The following is a 21,122-nucleotide window of genomic DNA, read 5'->3' on the forward strand; positions in this document are numbered from 1 at the left end:
TTTTTATTTTACTGCTGCAAATATTAAATCTGTAACTTCTCTTACATTTTTTCATGTTGTATTTCTAGACAAAAAATGGGACTTTTTTAGTTCTCTATACGTAAATAGTGTAATAGTTTAGATAATACTGTTTTTATTGTTAATATATAATTATGGAATGCTTATCAAGGCTCTTAAATTAGTACAGGCTTAGTACTTGCAAAGTTCAAATCTTTCTTCAGGGATATATAGGTGCTTTCTTTTCATTAGGTTTATCAATGATTTTAACATCAATAAAATCTAAAGCACACCAAGATTTACACTAAGTTGTTGTGGTCTACATTTCAGGTCCAGATTTGAAATTGCACAAAAAGATAACAAGGGCATTTTAGAACCTGGGGACAAAAGGAAAAGTGAAGGGAATGTCCCTAGGTCAGCCGCTCCTGATGTTTGAAATCTGTGGAAACTCCTGCTACAGCTTTAAAGCACATGAGTACAAAGAATATATACTGCACATTATTCGTCCTCAGAGCTGAACAAAAGTGCCCTTCTGAAGAGCTCCTTACATGAGAATGCATAATTTATATTTGCACAGCACAGTAAAAGCCAGGCAGAGGCTGTGTCCTAGCTAGTTCTGAAACTGGAGGCACCTTTGTGCTGTACCTATGCCTGCCAGGGGTTATCTTATTGTACTTACACTGCTTCCAAGGTCTAACGTAGCATAAATCTGCATTCAGAGTATGGTACTGCACTGTGCAGTCACATTGCATCATTTAGAGCTAGCTGAGGTGTTCATAACACTCGGTATTACTTCTTGTAAGCTTGTCTTTAAAGCCCTAGAAGCTTGGACTGAAGTCAATTCATCTGAGATACTTGACACCTCTATTGGCTACAATGGCAATGTTATGCCATAGTGTGATAGTATTGCTGAATGCAATTTCTTCCTAGAAAGTAGAAATGTCAGTTCTGTGGATGGACATTACTCTTGGTTCCCTAATGTGCAACATTAAGGACAATCTTGAAAATCAAGGACTGTTAGTGCAAGCATGGTTTCCATACTGTGCAGTAAGAATTTGAAAAGAAAACCTCATCTAATAGCTTCTCTATGAATATAATCAAGCAGATTTTTAATTATGTTTCAGTAATTTCTCAAGAATATGTAGATTGTTTATTTTTAATCTGCCTTACTGTAAGATCACCATTCCATCAGCATATTTTATATTATATTTAATAAACCTTGTTAGACTGTTATCTCTCTGTTCCAACCAGTCACAATGCCAGACTTGCACAAGTGTTTTGATTTGTATCTTCTAATCATGGTTGTCTGGATGATGTCCTTGTTACAATCTCTGTACATGAGATAGTATTTTCTTGAATTGCAATAGTAAAATTTCAAAATTCACTTTCAATACTCTGTCTCTAATTTCTTATAACAATTACTTAAATATTTCATTTCTAGATTTAACTATGGGGTTATGATTTATTTTCATCCTGACAGAGTATTGTTCTCATTCCACTAATGTTGGAAACATTGTTCATAACCTTTTGCTCCAGCAACTGGAATTTCTACACGTAATCTACAAATGTGATACTGATGATCTATGTAATAGATTTTTGCCTGCATTATTTCAGGCAATAAATAGCCTAGCAGCTACTGAAACCTTTATAAAGGTTTCCCAATTGTTTCTTGGAATGCCATGCAGTATCACTTTGAAATTAATATTTTTCAGGAATCTGAATCTCTTTCAGTATATCTAAACATTGACAACTGCTATCACTTGAGACTAAGTGAAACATTTTCACAGAGGTGGCAGACAAATATAAAGGTAGAGGATGTGTGCAGGCCTGTGCCTCTGGAGTGGCAACAACAGGCTGGGCATCATGCTCCCTGATTAAAAAAATTACATACCTTAAAGGACCTGAAGCAATCCCTAGCTGCTGCTTTATCATGCACATAAAATATTTGAATAACTGTAGTATCAAAACAAGATTTAAGAGCTAAAATCCTTTAAAATTTCATACATTGAAAAGAATTAGCATAAAACAAATTTTATCACCATTTTACATTAAACACATCTTTTTTCTTCCCTACTGATTTCATTCAAATATGCAGGGCAATGTGTAGCAGGGCCTTGTGTAAGTACATGCATTAGCCACTCCATGGAAAAATATCAAAGATTATTTCTGCAGTAAAAAATTTATACATCTGAAAAAAAAAGTACACACCTTTGAAAATTAGAGATAAAAATCATGTATCAAACCATAACCAAATAAGCCTGTGCAACTCTACTTGCACAAGGACAACTGAGAACAAAGTTTTTCTTGTAAATGTTAGTTGGAAGGTGATGAGATGCATGGATTAAATAATTATAATTAACTTCTTCCCAAAATTATAACTCCTCAGAACAAAAACAAAAAATTCTTTAGTACAATAAATTCAGTATTTGATCTTGATGTCCCAATTCTGTACTGAATTAAATTTATTGTTCACTTAGCACTTCTGAAATGAACCATTTATACCTGCAACAACAGCCTGTAATTAAACTATTCCATGATCTCTATTATCTGCCTTACAGAAAGGTTCAGGAGAGTAATTAACACTCTTCACAACAGCAAAAAGAGTTATTAATCAACAATAAAATAAACACCTGGAAACAATTGCAAATTAGTAGGTTTAGAAATTAATAGATGTGTAACATGGAGACCAGTAAAATTTAGCAGCTGTTTGAGAATTTACTGTAAAAACACTGCAGTATTTTTACATTTCTAATTCCAAAAGTAGGCTTAATTAGCAAAGGTGATCCTAATAGCAAATTTGGACCTAATAGACGGGGGTCTTAGGTAGCTAGACAAACACTGCTGACTTAAAATTTAAGCACAAAACTTAAATAGCATTATTTCAGCTCTTTTATTTTGTTTATATTTATATATTGAGAGGTATCTCAGTAGCTATGCAGGACTTAAAATATTTTTCAACCAGCCTGTAGATTCAACTAGAGAGCCCAAATTCTTACTTGACATGTCTAGATCCTATCATAAAATTTCATTTCTCTTGGTTTTTGAGTATGGTCATAGCATTTTTTAATCTAAATTTTTTAGGTGGGGTTTTTTTCTGGATTCTTTGCTTGCCATTTCTTAGATAATTTCATAGAATGAGGGCAGAAGGTAAGTACTGCCTACTTACTGTGGTCAAGTGCCCTTCTTGTCCTTTAGTGCTACCCTGAGTTCATTGCCCCTGACATGACCATGAGCCATCATTTCTTAATGGTCTTACTGGGAAAAGGCCAAGGTTGGCATCACAGGGATGAATTTGCACTGGGGCTCTACAGCTCCCTTTCCTTCTAGAGGCCAGGCTGACAGTGCTCAAAGACAGTGCTGATGTGGTGCAGCTGCGTAATATTTCAAAAAATCTCTGGGAGAGGACTCTGGGTGGCAGAAGGACCTCGTGGAGGCCTTGCTGGAAGCCTCTACCCCACAGCACTGAAGCTTCCCCTCTGCTCAGCCCCGCAGCCATGGCCTTTGCCTGAGCTGTGTCACAGAGCTGGCCGTGCAAACCTGCTGGCTCAGCTGCGTGTGTCCACTTCAGACTGCACTGCTGCCGACATCGCAGTGACTGCAGGGCTGGTCTGACCATGGCGATGATCAGAGGTCCTGCTCTGCTCTTTTTGCTCACATATGGCTGGGCGCCTTGCTCCCCAGCAACAGCCCACTGCTCTCTCCACCTCTTTCTGGATTTGGCACCGATGCAGGGGGTAGAGGCAGGAGCATTCAGAGGAGCCACACAGGTGAAGAAGGGCAAGTGCTTAAATGCAGCTCCTGAACAATGAAATGAAGAGTGCTCAGTGGACTACTTGGCAGATAGCTAAATCACTTGTCCAAAAGTGCAGACCACCTTTTCTCTCCCTAATGATTTATCAGAACTACTACCTTTTCTTTTTACCCTTTATTAAAGATCTGTACTTGTTTTCTCACCTCAGAACTTAACAGCTGTTGTTGGTATGGTGATATCCTCTGGCATTCAAAAATCATTCTGAATCACAAGGTAAAAGCAGCTCTGGTAATTTTGCTTTGTCTTCAGTCCTCTTGATTTATGTATTAAAGCTGTTAAATAAATTAATTTTTTCATTTCATGTTTTCTTGCCTCTTTTTGGTTAGAAGCTCACATTCTTATGTAATAATACAGAAATGAGAATATAGGAAATTAAAATAATTTATTTTACAAAAATTGATTTTATGAAATCTGGTGAATCTGAGTAATGGTTTCATGGACTTTGTTGGTGTTCCATTCTGGAAAAATCCTTTACTCAGAATTATACAATGCTTCCTCATCTTCTCTGTCATATTGTTAACATTAATTTTATTTTGTATGAAAAAAAAAGTTTTCATTAAAGTACTTGTCTCTCCTATGCACTAACATTCAGCTCACACAGGGGTTGATACTGTAAATGATTCCATATTTCTCTGAAATTATTTGAAGCCAAATCAGCTGAGTAGACAATGTTTATGTAAATCAGCTGATGATGCTGGTACAGGGGAACCTATTTCTGCTTTCAACCACACCTCAAATGTGAGCTAGCAGCAGCTCTGCCAGTCAAGGCAAATGTCTTGGAATAAGGTGTAAAACTGGTAGTTCATACAATAAAAGTTACATTTTAAATGTCTGTCTGTAAGCAAGAGAAGATACACACAGAAATTATATGTTAAATAGGTTTCATTACATTTTTAAAGCATGCAACGTATCCTGGAGCAGTATATTATTTCCCTGGAGTAGTATAAAAAGAAAACATTACATGATTTTAAAACTTAGACAAATATTCTATATATAATTACTCAACTTTGTGAACACCATTATGAACATGGTATCCTGAACAAAGCTTTCAGTCTCTTTTTGTTGGTTTGGTTTGGGTTGTGGTTTTTTAACAATAAAGGTATACATTTAACACATAGGTTCATGTTGTTCTAATTGTGCTTTTATGAAGAAATAAATAGATAAACATTCAATCACAAAGAGATAGAAAATTTGTGTCAGCCGTATGTCTCCCACAACATCTAGAAACTTCTTAGTCCCTCATATTTTTATTTTAGCAGTAATTTTACTCCAGTGTCCTGGGGTGCTTTGAGGGATCTGGGTTTGAATGTTCAGGACACACAGGAGACTCAGAGGTCCACACCAAGCACCCACATAGTAGGGACAGGACTGAGGACAGAGGAACTTCCCATTATGATTCACTGCTGCACCCATTTCTGCAATGCCCCTGTTAGCTATGAGATGTGTCTCTGTTGTATAATCCAAAGTATCTGAATATCAGGGTTATATAAAAAATGCTATCTTTTATTTCAATTTATAGAATGTTACATATATTTTCCTATTTGGTACTTTAAACTTTATTTGGTTTTGTATAGAAATTACCTAAAAGCAAGATGATACTAATGTGGAAGTACAATTAGGAAATGATGGGGATATTTATTTAATTTGATTAATACTTGAACTATTTTTTCCTTAGTACAAGTACAGCCAATGATTAGACTCTAATGAGTGCAATCTGATTTAAATAGGAATGAGAAAGCTGTCATTGTAACTTTTTAAAATATAATCCCTGTGACCAATATTCCTAATTTTTGTTGATCTCTTTAATTTATTTTTATGACCCGAGAAGTTGCTTTTTTACAATAAAAAGGTTTAGGGATAATTTAATCTCTTCTTTTACTTGGGTATCTGTAATTATTTACTTCCTTGAAAAACAGTGGATGACAGTAGATACAAATGAAAACCATTAATCTCTGTATAATGCATGCTGAGTTTGGACTGAGTTCGGGAAGTATCTTACTTAAATATACTGGTCAAGACAAAAATCTTTGAAAATCACTGAGGTTTGAATAAAATCAAATAAGATGCAGCTATCCCATTTCTACAAGTTACCAGAGAAAATGTGTCTTTCCAGAATCTTCATGGCTAAATTCGGATTTAATTTTATATGTCTATATCTTTCCACTTTACCCTTATAATCTTGCTTTCATAAAAAATGGAGTAAACATTAATGGAGTTAAGTAATGGAGTTAACATTAGTAGCAACTAAGATCAAAACATGTACAGCAGATGCACTAATGCTCATTGTTGCAAATAATCATCATCTGGATGATTTTATTGAGACTTCTCTATTTCCTGCATGCTATATAAGTCCATTGAATAGGCCTGCTCTTGAATAGGGTGTTTGTAGGGATTTTGGGATTGGGATTTGATTTGTTTTCTTGGTTGTTTAGTTTGTTTTCTTTTGTTTGGGATGGGTAGTTTTTATTTTTAAATTTTTAAAACTTTTTTCACTACTTCCTCTTCTAACTGCCTAAGAGCAAGTGCAGGGGGCCAATAGATGGCCTTTGGTCGAGTGCAGTGCTAATGCAGTTGGACTGCTTCTGAGTTAAGTCTGTTTTGTTTGGTGTTGTTTAGTTTTGTTTGTTTGTTTTTAATTCATGTTTATTTATAAAACTAAAATGGCCTTGGGGTTTTGTTCTTATTCTATTTGAAGCAGTCTAACTTGGACTTGCAGCAGAAAATTTATACCTATGTGTAGTAAGTACCTTTTTTCCCTACCTGATGTTTTCTTCCTTCCTCCAAGTGTACCCCTGACAGCCTTACAGTTGACTTTTCAGTGAGAAGAGGCCATAATGCCTTTCCACAATTTTTTCCAGGACTCTGATAATTTTTTTTGAATGTGCAGGAGTCCCAGTATGTCTATGAATCGATATGCTTAGTTCCTTCATTAGCATCACTAATTCCTTAAATTAGCTTAAATCTGACCACTGCAAACCAAAGAAATTTTGGTAACATTTACAGAACCTCTTCTTTTATTTATATAATTAATTTAAATTGACTTTTTAAAGGTTATTCTCTATTAAATCCTTACAAGGGTATCCAGATCAGTATAAACTGTTGATTTCTAATGACTTAGCAATGAAATCTGTCAGCTGTCAGAAATCTGAATAGCCAAGGCTATTCAATATTAATACCATTATCAATTCCATTTGTTCTCCAACAGTGTGTTTAGGAAGTTAAATACTTCTGTAATGATACTGTTCCCAATTCACCATCTGTTGAATGATGATAGGTCTTTATACAACACTTACTGCAAAAATTAATATTGAAGTCTTCTATGGTGATTAAAAAATTGCGGGTTTTGAGACATCAGCAATACAGTTTCACAAACATGTCTTTAGAAAGATAAGAGTGAGAAAACAGCCTAAAACCTTTGAGAAGATTGTAAACAAATCAGACGCTACTGCAGAAAATGTAAATCAGGAAATGCTGGTGGAAAAAGCTAGAAGACACAGCTTAAAAAATAAAGAAACTTATTAGGATTGTCCAAAATCCCACTAACAGGGAAGTAGGAATCAAATTCTTGTAACAGCAAGTTGGATACTTCAGCTTAAATATGTTAGAAAGAAAATGAGAGACAGCACACATTCCTAAATTAGCTAAGAGACACTGAGGAACTTCAGGAAGTACTCCAAGGGTTATCTACTTTTGCATTTTCTTGCCTTAAAGTTTCTTTTATAATATTTTCTTTAACATAATGGTACTTTTGTTTTTAATGTCCATCAGGCACAAAGCAATTGTTTTGAGATCTGACAATATCATATGGGTAAAAGAAGAATGGTGGCTGAGAATGATTCTCCAGCTGAGGATTGATATGAGGATTGATACATTGCTCAAAGGTCTTTGCCTAATTAATTTATTTATGTGGTCTCAGGTTTTTATGAGAAAGGAGGGTTCTAGAGACCTGGCAAATCTGCCTCCAGTTACAAAGGATAATTTTGGAGTGGGACTTCCCAAATGTCTAAATTGTGGAGGGATTTTTTTGACAGATAAAAGGAGTCTCAAAATTACTGGGATGTATCCAGTTCAATGGATGCGAGCAGACTCACCAAACAAAACAGTAAAATTTCCTTCACTATTTATTATTCTTTTGTCCCCAGAAGATTGTCCACTATTCTCATATTCTTTGCACTGTTGCTTCTAAGTAGGATTCTTGAAGAGAGTTTCTGATAAAATGAAATGTTTAACAGAAGCATCAGTTGGAATGAGTGATAAAGGAACATCCATATTTTCAAGAGCTAAATCTTTTGAGATCAAAATTCCTGAAACAAGCTAATTTGTCTTCAAAATATGCATAAAACATAAGCCTGTATGCCTGTACTATTTTCAGGACTCAACCTCTGTGTCAGACATGGATTTCCTAACCTGCTGTGATAAAGCAATTACCTCAGGCTTTGAAGTCAGCTATGAGAAACTTTTTAAGGATTCCATAGTCTGGTGGAGACATCTGGCTGGAAAACAGAAATTAGTGCAAATTTATTGCATTAACCTAAGAAATATTTGAACCAACAGCTTCAACAGAACAACTGAAACTCTTTAAGACTGAAAATATATTTCAGAAAATAGAATGACTATAAACACAGTGGGTGTTTATACTCTAAAAATAAATGAAGTTATTTACTTCTTTTGAATTGTCTAAACCACTTTCTGTTAGGCTATGAAGCCACCGAGAATAACTCTTCAGTAAAATGTAAATACTACTTTTTCAATTTGTCTTTTACCTGTTGTATTTGGTCTGACAGATGGAGTTAATTTTCCCCATAGCAGCCCACATCCTGCTGTGCTTTGGAGTGGTAGCTGGAAAGGTGTTGGCAACACACGCCAGTGTTTTGGCTTTGGCTGAGCAGAGCTTGCACAACATCAAGGCTGTATCTCCAACCTTTCTCTCTCTCCAGGAAGCTGGGAGGAAGCAAGATCTTAGGAGGGGACGCAGCCAGGATGTCTGATCCAGGCTGGCCAAAGAGTTGTTCTTTAACATATGGTGTCTGTTCAGCAATAAAACCTAGGAGAATTGGGAGGCAGGGGAGTGGCATTTGCTATTATGACAATTGATTTCCAGGACAAATGTTATGTGCACTGCAGCCCTACTTCCAGGGAAGTAGATGGACATTACCTCCTGTTGGGAAGTAGCGAATAAATAATTTGGGTTTTCTTTGCTTCCACACACAGCCTTTTTTTTTTTTCTTTCTTTATCTGCCTTTATCTTGAACCATGAGATTTTTCCCATGTTATTTTCTCACCTTGATGAGGAAGGCAATGACAGCACATGTTAGTGGTTCAGCCACAATCAACATAGCACAGGCCTTGTTGGCTCACAAACAGGGACATGAGGAATTTGAGATGAAGCAGAGGCAAAGGGTGGAATGTATTTGGGGTTTGTGGCAGGGTTTTGGTAGCAGGATGGCTTCTGTGGGAAGCTGCTCGAAGCTTCCCCTATGTTTGACAGAACCAATGCTAACCAGCTCCAAGACAGACCCACTGCTGGCTAAGGCCAAGTCCATGAGTGATGCTGGGATGACACATCTAAGAAGGAGAAAATACCCTGTGCAATTCAGCCAAAGGAGTGAGAACATGTCAGAGCAACAGGCCTGCAGACCAATGTCAGAGAAAGAGGTTGGGCAGGAGGTTCTCCAGGTACCTGAGCCAATTCCCCCACAGCCCGTGGTGCAGACCATGGTGAAGAAGCTATGCCCCAGCAGCCCATTTCATTACCATACTCTTGATTTAATTGACAGTAAAGGAAACTAATTTCTCCAAGTAAAGTCTTCTTTGCCTGTGACAGTAACTGATGAGTGACCTCTCCTTGTCCTTATCTCAATCCATGGGCTCTGTGTTGTTTTCTTTCCCTTTTCTAGTTGAGAGGTGGAGTGATACAGCTTCTTTGGTGAGCACCTGACATCCAGAGCCCTGAAATTGTTTTTCCTTTATATTTATTAAAAGCACAACAAATATATTCACAACAGCATGAAAATGCTCCTGATTCAATGACTTCCAGATACACTTGGTAGGATACTTTTTAAACTTTATTTGGTTCTGTCTAGAAATTACCTAAAGGCAAGATAATAATAATGTGGGTGTTTAATTAAATTACTAGATTTTTTGGATTATCTCTCTGTGCCTCACTTATGAAATTAAGCTTTCATATACAGTTTAAAATAAATAAACCCCCATTTTCAGGGGGTTAAAGCTTAGTGAGACAGATTTCACCTTTAGTGATTATTTTGATATTTGTAAATTTTTCCAATTTTTCTTTTACTTTCTATTAACATTTTGTCATAGCACTGAAAACAATGTATCTTGATTTCTTTCTTTCAAAGAAAATTGATAGTCAGATTATGCCATCTGTAGAATGTAAAATTCATTATCTATAACCACCTTATTTACTAAAAATATTTTACAAACTATGCAAAGGCACCAAAAAAACCCCACAGTACCAAACTCCACATAAACACACAACAAAACAAAAATAAAACCCACAATTGTTTTCTTAACATGAAAATACAATTTCATAGAAAACTGAAAGGTTCTCCTGTCTTTGCTAACTGAGAAATCAACAATTTTGTATGAACATATATATGGGAAAGATGAGATCGCAGATATAATCTAAAAGATTTCCTCTTTACTTTCAGATTTTAAAACTTCTTCAATCCTTGGCTTAATCCTAAAATTTTACCCTTTTAACATTCATTTTCTATATATTTTTAACTTGATCCATATTTTTTCCCACCATGAATGTCTCCTAAAATAAATATTACTATATTTTCTTTTAAATTATCTAACCCATTTCCCTTCTAAAATTTCTACTGATGCTTGGTGATGGTGACAGGACTATACTAGAGCCTTTAAAGAGATTATTTCCTTTGGGTGGTTACCTCTTCAGAAGAAGAATAGTTTAATGTTTACTTTTTAATTTAGTGATTAACTAAAGATTAAAGGTTGAGTCAAAGTCTTGGAGTTGGTTCTATTTCCACCAAAACATTGTTCCAATGAACAACTAAGTATTGAATTACACAGCTTTCACAGATTTGATGGAAAGCATTTTTTCTTAAAGAAAAAAAAAAAAAAAAACTCTAGTAATTTAATTAAACTATAATATTCATAAAGTACTTGTTTAAAATCTATGTTTGGTGTGACATGTGAGTTACATGAGACCGGTATACTGTGTGCCTTTCTTTCTTTCAGATGTAAACTATTCAATGGAGTTCTCTAGTGGAACTTTAGATTATCTATTTTTCCTTTAAAAAATCTTCATTTACACAGTCTCTGCTGGCAGAGAGGAGTTGACATGCAATTAGCTGTTCACTTAGAGCACCTTTGAACTTATCACCTTGCTATCTTAAGAAAAACAACATGATAATAAAAAAGTGTCATTTTCTTCATGCTGTGCATAACAGGTAGTTACAAGAGAGGTGCACAGGCTAACAACTCTGAAAGAATCCTTATTTTCTGAAGTGAATCTGCTGACCTTGAAATATGGTGAACTATTTCTAAAAAGCATTATGTACATTTAAAATAAATGTTAATCACTTCTGAAAAATCTGTGCCTTATTTTGAAATGACTAATATGTTTCCTTGAAATTAAAACTTTTAACTCTCTGTATCTTTAATTAACTGTGTATTCTGTGTCAGCTTTTAGTCTAAGTGATCAAATGGTACTACTGGACTAAAACTTGCAAATATTCTAATATAATTTGAACTTTTAAAAGCACTATTCATTTTTATATTAAAAAGAGTTATGTATTTTTATCAATTGTAGAGGCAGAATGTTATAAACTTCTGACATTTGTAAAAATATTGTATTCCTCTGATTATTGGAAAGACAAAAAATTTAAAAAAAGATGTGGCAAAGTACTTAGAGGCTAAAGAATTGGCATCTGGTTTGAACTAAAACCATAAGTATTGACTCTGCAGTAATTTTTAACGAGAAATTTTATCTCTGTTTTTAGACTTGACCCAAAAAATTTAAAAAAAAAAAAAAAAGAAATATTAACAACTTCGACAAGGAGATGAACCCAAGATGGTTTAGTAATACAAGCTTACTTACATGGTTAGCATGAAAATCCTCTTGCCAATTCAAGAGAGAAGGGAGTGGGCTAAGATGGTTGATAGTTTTCCAGTATAAACTGATTCTTTTCTTCCCTTAGATGATTTTTCCCTTAATTGCTCTAAATTTGAATTATTCTCTGAATTGAAAAGTTGACCCTTTTTTGTGCCAGAATAATTAATATGTAGAGATATAATACAAGCAACTTTTACTGTTGGACCTGGAGGTAATATCTCACAGAACAAGAGGTGAAGAGAGAAATGCTTCAAGTGTACATAAAGACTGGAATCGAGGGAAGATTTTTGACAAGTCTTACATATTTTACTGTGCCTTCACTTTTGTTAAAAGGCAAGTCTTCAGGGAATATCTCAATAGTGCTAACAAAGTCCAGTCCCTTGTATAAATGAAAAAGGCAGGATCCTTCCTTGAATCACCCTCTGTAAGAACCCAGCTTTATAGACTAAATTAGTAGCTGAGAAGCCTTTGTCTCTCTTCATTGACTATTAAAGAAGAAATGAAGATCAGTGTCTCTAAGCACAAATTAATCCTTAAGAAGACCTTTCACTTAATTGAACCATGACTGTAGATGATGTCACATCATGGGATGGCTCTTCAGTGGTTCCTTAATGCGGGCAGCCCTGGATGACAGCTGGTTCTAGGGACAGAGCTGCAAAGGGAGGGGGCAGAGGGAAAAGGTAGCAGGCTATATCATGGACTGAAAGGAAAAGATAAACACAGGGTATTTCAAAATTATGAGAACAGAGTGCTTTGGAACACAGGACTCATTAAGAAGCACAAGAATTTTTCTTGCTTCAGATTGTCAGGCTTTTGTGCTTATTTATTCCAGTTGTGTAGAGAGAAACAGGACTGTGAACATATTTTTTTCTAAATAACTAGTATTGTACTGAAAAAACACACAGCTTCCACAGGATCCAATCAAATGTAAATTAATTACATATGCTTATGGCAAATATTTTCAAGACAGCTGATAATCTAAAATTTGTGTTCAACATGATTCTATGAACTTGGAGCTGCACTGAATGTTTTCCTTCATGATTGAAAAGATTGAAAAGCTCTGCTTTGGATGTTGTTTTCTTCTGAGGCAGTTGGAATAAGATGTATTTCTAGTCAGTGATACAGGTATTTGGAACTGCACTGAAAATGCATTCCATTGCACATAGAGAAATGAAGGCTGCTTTCAAATGGAAGGGATTTTTCTTCAGTGAGACTCAATTCTGCATTTATATGAAAATACAGGGGTGAATGTATAATGTCTATAAGCAGTCTTAATAATCCATGTCTCTGATACAAATACAAAGATTTTAATACATATTTTTCCTGCTAGTATATCCTGTCAAGACACTCACTAATTACTTTCAGAAAATAAGCATTTCACTATCAGCAAGGTCACTTGCATAGAATTTTTCACGTTTAGTTATATCTATGCTTGTGCAGGCAAGCTGTAATACATGAAAAATTCACTGTCACTGTATCCATGATTCACCAACCAAAATACCTGTACTGTGGAACTGTATCATTACTGTCAAAATTTGGGAAGTTTTGCTTGCCAGACAGACACCCTAAGCAAATAGGTTATAATCATGTGTCCCACTTCATCAGGCTATGTCTTCCAGCCACCTGCTGTGGAAAGCAGAAGCAAAGTGTTAAGCCTGCAGCAGTCAAGGACTTACCTTTAAGCTCTTGGCTCTGCATCAGCTAGGACTCCCTGCTGCCCAGAAGTGAGCTTCTCTTTCTGACTGGAAACAGGATTGCATTCTGACATTCTGAAGTGTTCCTATTGCACATTTTTGTTCAGCTCTATTAGCAAGGTCATTTTGTGCCAACAAAATAAACTCTTAAAATGTAAACACATTACATTCTATTTAGAATGCATTTATACTCCTTTAAACTTTTAATTGCACAGGAAATAATATAGATTACAAAATTAGGATCCTTTTGATACCATCTAATAAAATAGCAAATAAATCACACTTCAGTCTTAAGGTGTGGAAAGGATATAATTAATGGTGCTAAAAGTTAATTACAATTATTTAATTGCTGTAAGACTTCTTATATTATGAAGTTCTTTGTGTTCCTGAATTTGTTTATAATAGGATGTTTGCACCTTTACCAGTAGGAGGACATTGTAGTAAGCAACAAAATCATGTTTTTAAAATGAAATATTTTTGACAGGAATAGTAAGACAGACATCATTCTGTTCTAACATAGTTCTTTAAATGATGTGTATGTGTATATTTGTGTGTGTGTGTTTTATTTAGCCCAACAGAAAACATAGTCTTATGAAGAATCTCAAGTGACAATTTCATTTATTAGTAAAGTTTATATTTTATGACAGTATTGTGAACTTTATTAATGTCTCAATTTGACTGGAGTTGATCTGTTAATCTGAGTGTGTAACGATGGATAACACTGGGAAGCCTTGCACATCAAACAATAGTCTTTCTCTAAAGAGATAATGTCATGAGTAACTAAGATCAATTAATTGAAATGAAACAATCATATTTTCTCTGTTTATTAATGAGCATTGATTTGTTTAGTGGCTTCAAACATGTAATGCCAGTCAGTTTCTAAGTAATTAAACAGCATTTGAATAAAGGAAAGAATTGTTAGACTATGAAAAGAAGAACAATGGACTAATTCTCTGCATATCTTTGGATGACTGTAACTGGGAAAAAAAATAATACAATAAAGTTAGGAATAATGTATATGGAAATGAGAAATATAATGTGATATATAATTCTTGGGTGTTTTATCAGCTATATCCCTAAGTCAAAATGAGAGTTGTGAAAATGAACACATTAAAAGTAGCACTCTGTCCCATTTGTAAATTCCTATTGTAACATTTATATTAGAGACAATCACATATATAATATAATCTAAATAATAAATTTTCACAAACTTAAACAAGACTATATATCAAAGCTCTCGGACTATCTTTGCTTTTCACTGCAGCCAAAACACACACTTTTTAAGAATTTATCAGCAGAAAAGAAAATTAATATAAAACCTGACCATGTCTCAGTGAAGATGAGTAAAAGTTAAGTTAATACAGAAAAACATGACACTGAAGTAAGTACAAATTCAAGTCATGAATGCTGGAAACTCTTGAAAATATGCACAACAAGCATTTCAGTCTCCACTGAGCTACCTCCATATTTAAGTCTCTTTGAACTATCTGTGACAATGGTGGAGATATTGTCCCAGATGTGGGAAGCAGTAATTCACACACCAAGGAGAGGTATTTCTATTTTTCATTCTAGTTGGCACAAAGCTGGGTGGTAAGCAACAAATGGCTAACTTATCTATTATCATAACCTTACGTTATTTATAAACTTTAATAAACAAATTCATCAGCACTTATTGGTTGCATGGTACATAACAGTTATTAAGTTTGAGGCTACTCAAACCCCTATTTGCTAGCTATATCTCTCAGTTCTCATGCTAATTAGTCCTGATGTGCTGTTCTTTCTTCCATTTGAGTCTGGGGTCCATTTTGAGTTGGCAGTCAGTAAGTCAGTGGCTGCACACTCATCCTTCCAAGCTTACCTCCCCCTAGCTACTGATCAGTTCTGCTCCACACTGTACCACACACTCCTGCTGGTTCTCATACAGACAGCCCATTCAATTTGGGATTGCCTTCACTCTTCCTTAAAGCAAAAAATTAGCCGAGCATACATTGTTCACAGTGCAAGTGCTTTATCATAATTGCTCATCTATAGCCACTGATTAACAACTAAAAAACCTGCAAAGCTTGATCCAAATCTTTAGGGGCTCAGATCATGGGGGACTTGATATCAGAATTACTCCCTTTGGTACTGCTGCTGGGAATGAATTCTCATACAACTGAAGTCAAAATAATCAGGACTGTTGCTCACCTGAAGATAAACCCCTTGCAAGCAACCATTGCAATGCATATTGGATATGGTTCTGATAAGGGAAGACAATAAAATGGCACAAATCTCTCTATTCTCATCTCTGTGCTGTGATTCAACTCATCCTACAAGTGTCAAAACCAGATTAATTATTCCTAAAAGTGTTCAGCTTGAATTTAGACATCCAAAATTAAGAGGTATATATCTCACCCTGTGTGAGTTTGAAACAAGTTCTTTTAGGCTGTTCCTCATGCTATCTACCAGCAAGGAAGTTTTTTCAGTAGTGAAACATTTTGTCCTGGTGAGCAGGATACATCTCACTTAAGTTTAGACAACCACAATTGAAGTAGTTTGCAATGCTTACTTAAGAGTTAATAGAGATAAACAGGCATCTTGAATCAGACTCATTGCCTATGAAGACAGTCTGGACAAATAATCAAATGTAGACATCCTAATTCACTTATTTGGATTTGAAATGCATTCCTGATTGCAGATACAATGTTTGCAGTGACAAACAAAGGCATCTCTCTTTTCTTTTTTTCTCTCCTCACAAATTCTTATTCCTTGCTATATTATGAAGACATTTTGCAGTCCTATTAAGAGTGATTAAATACTTGTTTAAGTAGATAATCAATGTCTGCTAAGACAGATTACCTTATTAAAGAGAAATTTAATTTTAACCATCTTCAAAATCTGGGACATAGTATAGAATAAAAACCCAGGGCAGCCATCAAGGTCACGGTCAGAATGAAATGCATCAGTTCAAGAATAAGCAGAAATAACTACACACAAACTGCCCAAATAAAGTAAAAAGCACAGACATGGGGGTAATTTATGTCTCAAGCCAGGCAGAGCAGGACTATGTTTTATGAATCACTTGCTTAACTTTAAGTGACCTCTTCGCTCTGCAATTAAATTATCCAGAAAGGAAGAACATTTAATTCATTATAAGAAGGAAGGTTTTTTTGCTATGCTAATGACAAAGCTTGTACTGAGACATAATCAGTTACTTCAGTTGACTGCTTAAATTCTAAGTATTTTCTTTCTCTCTAATAGAAATTATATTTTTTTTCTTCTTTTAAAATATTTTCAGACATCATCTGATATGTTTCTTTAATTATGTCAAATTTATATGACATTTTGCTCCCTCTGACATACAGGTGGCTCCCAAATAAAACTTTTTAATGAACCCTATTTTGTGCTTAAAAATCAAACACCAAATTATGGGTAGAGAATTTATGTGTCATTAAACTGGACAAATCCTGATATTTTCTTTGTTTGTAATCCTTTTGTGCATTAATAATACCTTGATAAGGGCTGGCTCTAAGTAATAGCTGCCCAGACAGTATCCTCCTTGATTCCAATGGTCCAAAGGAAAGGATTGGATCATAGAGGATGCACTGCACTAGAAATTCAACTCTCAGCTGATCAGCTGGGGGTCATTGGCAGATCTTTGCCTCTTAGCCTGTGTGAGCCCCCCTCAAGGGATGAGAACCATCAGGCAGAAGATACAAAACCAAAGAGTCACACATTCATAAAATCATCGAATAATTTACATTGAAAAAGACCTCCAAGATTGAGTCCAACTGTTACTATAACACTGCCAACACTACCCTGAAACCATGGCTCTTAAGTACCACATTTCCACATATTTTAAATACCTCCAGGGATGGTGACTTCCTTGGGCAACCTGTTCCAATGCTTGACAAACCTTTCAGATAAGTTTTTCCTAATATCCAACCTACATCTCCCCTGGTGCTACCTGGGGCTGTTTCTCTTATTTTATCACTTGAGACTTGGGAGAAAAGGCTGACACCCATATCACTATAACTTCCTTTCAGGTTGTTGTAAAGAGCAAGGAGGTCTCCCCTGAGCCTTGTTTCTCCAGGGAGTTTTTGGAATTGATCATGACTCTGCATTCAGTACCTTAAAACTTCACTTCCCCAAATTCAGATCTCCTGTGTACCTCACAGCCTTGTAACTTCTACATCTGCAGATGGGTGTGGCAGCAAATTAAGAAATGAAAATCAGGAAAAGTATCTGTGTCTTTCCACCCATACACCACCTGAGATTCTCATGTCTTTAAGGCTTTCCATAGGGAGTGTTCAGAGGTAGGTGGAGAAGGGAACACATCTCACAGGACAGGATGACATCATCACTAAACAACTGGCTTCCATAGGCTACCTGATCACTGATACGGCTTAAAATTTAGAAATAAGAAGGCTGTTTTTCTTAAGGCAAGGGATGGCATACAAAACCAGAACATTTTAGTCTGCAGCTTCCCCACATATTTTGGCATAGATCGTCACAGCCTCTGACATTTTTAAACGAACTAAGACAACGTTACAAAAATACACAATACGTTTTGTCTCGGATCTTTGTATAATCAGTGCCATCCTAGAACATGGGTAGAAACTTTTAAAGGCTGACAGATAGAATAGATACTAATTTTTGTACCTGTCTGTTGCTCCTATTGCTTATTTCTATAGGGAAATGTATCCTCCATCTGCAGAATTACCACCGATTTCTGTGATAGAGAATTCTGAAAACCGGCAGACCCATTCTCCTTCAGTTGCCTGTACAGATGGGACAGAAACTTTTCTTTTGTAGGCTTAATGCTTGGAATAATAATCTTTTATTTTAATCATAACAGTTTCATTGAATAATATAGCTATATATGCACTGTTATCTCCTTCTACTAATTCTCCCTCACACACAGTATCTCCCTAATTTATATTTCTTTTTTTAATATACTTTAGTTATGTTGTTAAGAAGATGCAGTCTGTGGCTGCTTTTATTAGGCAGAGGATGGGAGAGGAGGAAAAGACTATTTCTACAACAAGCAGGCACACAATAATTTTTCACGAAGTTATCAAAAGGAAATATTTGAACAGATTTTGGTATTATTTATGAGTAAAAGCATGTTGAGCAATAGACAACTGCGATGTGTTGTCCAACAAGTGAATAAGATAGAGGCAGATGGCAGCGCATTAACTCTGACGTGTTTGTTCCAAGGAGTCCGGTGCCAGATGCGCTCACCAGAACTTCCCAGCATTAACTTCCCTCTGCTTCATTGCCACATGCCACCTAGCGACTTAGCATCGAAACACAGCTTTAATGAGAATAAAGCTTGAGAATTACAGCGTGCCACGAGGGCACGGGCATGTTTCTGAATGTTTAAGGATGTAAAACTGGCCACGGAAACAGCTGAAGGCACGAAGCACAGCTTTACTCTGAGAGCAATTTCTCTCCCTGACTCCCAAGGACAAAGAAGCGAAACAAAAAAATCCGGTGTACCTGAATGATGGAGATTTTTGTCTTCCAGTACTTGTGTCTGTGGAGCACTAAAGCAGAGATCAGGTGATTCAACCATTAAAATAACAGCAACAACAATAAAAGCAAGACAGCATATCTGCTAAAACAAGAAGGAATAAATTCAGTCAATGTCTAAAAATAACATTCCCTTCTGACTTAGACTCTCTAAACAGTTAACTTTCTTTTTAATCTCCATATATTTTAAACTCTGAAAAGTCGTGGTTTTAGTCATATGAGTTCTGTGTTTTTGTTTTTGTTTTTTGTTTTTTCTTATTTTTACATTCTCAGAGAACACAAAAAGTGGTGAAGAGCACCTTTTCCTGACTGCAATCGAAGGACATGTTACAGACATGTTTTGCTTTTTGAACACATTATCATGTTTCTTACAAAGAATAGTGAGAGTATGTTTTCTGTTGGGTAAAATTAGAGATGTTTAAATAATTATTTTAACAGCCTTACCAGTAGCAGCAGCCCTAGAAACTCATCTAATGATTTCATTGTAATAGCTTTAAAATCAAAACTCTTGTGCTTGAGCAGGTAGTTCTAAGAAGAAGAGATGTGGTGATCTCTGGATTCTTTCTGCATAGGAAACAAAAAAACCCGAACAAAATAACACTCTGAGGTAGTTGTGATGCTTATCAAAATACTGTGTCTGCTTTCTCTCAAGTGTATTTTGATTGAACACTGTCTGAGAGGTTCTTCATTACATAGGCAGTCCAAACATTAGAGATTCAGCATGACTTTATGTAATGCAGATCAGAAAGCATTTGATGGCAACTTAATATTTGAAATGCAATGAATAATTCACTATGTGGATCCAGAACACCATTTTCTAACATGCTACGTTAATAAAATTAAAATGCAAAGAATTATCATCTCAAGACAGAACAGCATACCAGACCAAATCAAAATGACATTTATCATACACAACTGTTAAAAGATCTTGTAAATGAATACTGCAATATATTCTCCTTTGAGGGCATGTTACTGTTTGACTGGTGACATAATATTATGCCATGTCTGTGTATAATATTTTTTCATCTGAAAACTGGCCTCCTACCCTAGAAGAAACTTCCCTAATCAGCATCAGGGAAGCTGAGGTCAAAAGAACCAAAGAATCTGTTAATTATTTCCCTCTTGTCTGATTCACCTGACACTGCATAATATTCAAACAAGCCTGTATTACAACATGATTTAGAAATTCAAATCAGAACTATTTTTTCCTAGTCTGTGGATTCTTTTAAGGTTCATGACTCCACAGTTTTAATGATACAAGGTATTTCCTTGCAAAGCAGTTGAAGGCTTATAGATGTTCCAGGCAGCATTCCATGAACAGCAGTATCCATAATCCTATGTCCTGTCAAAAGTAAGTGTAACTGCATTTTAGAATTTGACCACTTGGTCTTATTTACACTCTATAGGACCGACCTAAATTGCTTTCATTACAGTATTTAAGCTCAAGTCTTCCTGATTATGAAGTCTAAGGTTTACAAAAATATCTAACATGTAATTCTGAGCATAAATAAGATATTCTCAAATACCTAAAACGAAAGCAAGTTTCTAATGCTGAAAATAAACCTGGACTGACACTATAGACCTAGGCTGGTGCTTTATCAGTATTGACAAGAGTGGGGGAAAAGAAGTTTTTGAAAACTTAGGTACTGATGGCAAATGTTCAAAATGTTTGTTTAATTTGGAGGCTAAATATTCTCCCACAACTGTTAGTTCTCCTTCAGCCTGTCATGGGTATCAGCATTGATAAATGGGAGGATAGGAGTGATTCATCCTTCCTAATGCTGTGTTCTACATCTGGCCTCAGCCTCTCCTGAGAGTTCCTAGAGTCTGCTGAATTTACTGGTATAACCTATGGTTCACAACTAAAATTTTGAAAGAAATTTTTTACTGCGACTTAAATATGTTATATATGTATCTCAGTGCAGTGATATCAGAGAGGCCAATGAGGGCAACAAACACTGCTTTGTGAAGGGAGACTACCTCTGAAAGGCTGTTTGTTCAGTTG

Source organism: Lonchura striata, chromosome 2 (genome assembly GCF_046129695.1).
Source record: "Lonchura striata isolate bLonStr1 chromosome 2, bLonStr1.mat, whole genome shotgun sequence".
Taxonomy (NCBI): domain Eukaryota; kingdom Metazoa; phylum Chordata; class Aves; order Passeriformes; family Estrildidae; genus Lonchura; species Lonchura striata.